Source organism: Pseudophryne corroboree, chromosome 4 (genome assembly GCF_028390025.1).
Source record: "Pseudophryne corroboree isolate aPseCor3 chromosome 4, aPseCor3.hap2, whole genome shotgun sequence".
In the NCBI taxonomy this organism is placed as follows: Eukaryota; Metazoa; Chordata; class Amphibia; order Anura; family Myobatrachidae; genus Pseudophryne; species Pseudophryne corroboree.
Genome location: NC_086447.1, coordinates 280,831,740 through 280,832,438, shown reverse-complemented (window position 1 = coordinate 280,832,438; position 699 = coordinate 280,831,740). Strand labels below are relative to the sequence as shown.

Genomic DNA, 699 nt, shown 5'->3' with positions numbered 1-699 from the left:
TACTGTGAAACTTTTTAAGCTGGAAATCTACTACTATTCCCTGCACTCTCACCTGTGATTATCAATACACATGTGAAAATATTTATCAGGCTGTGATCACTGCACAGACCTATTTATAATTGGAAGCAGTTTCTGCTTATATTGAGTAATAGTATATACTCCTTCCACTCTTTTTGGATAAATATCAAGGCCTGCTACCACTGTCTACTCAGACGAGAGGTCTAAGCGCAGCAATTTGCTGTCATACCCCACTGGAGATGCCCAATCTCATCTGATCTTGGAAGCCAAGAAGTGGAGGGCCGGGCCAGTACTCGGATGGGAGACCACCTTGGAACACCCAGGTACTGCAATTTACGGCCGCTTACTAGATCCACTCGCTTGCTAACTATAAGCAGTATATAAAAACAGGACACCGATAATTGGACACATGACCTATGATTCAATCCTCTGCAATAACCTTTCTTTAAAGTTGCTTATGCAGATCAAATGATGGTCATAAGAACCTTTCAGTAACACAAAGATACCAATTTACTGAGTATACCTCAGAAATACACTAACTACAACACCAGGGGGTATATTTACTAAGGTCCCGATTTTGACCGAGATGCCGTTTTTTCTTCAAAGTGTCATCTCGGTAATTTACTAAGCAAAAATCACGGCAGTGATGAGGGCATTCGTAATATTTTGGAAGTCCTAGGA

General features: G+C 41.1%; 1 pseudogene; it reads left to right on the top strand.

The window, feature by feature from the left end:
- Positions 1–233: 233 nt before the first annotated feature.
- LOC134913870 (5S ribosomal RNA) lies at positions 234–353 on the top strand (annotated as a pseudogene).
- The last annotated feature ends 346 nt before the right edge of the window (positions 354–699 follow it).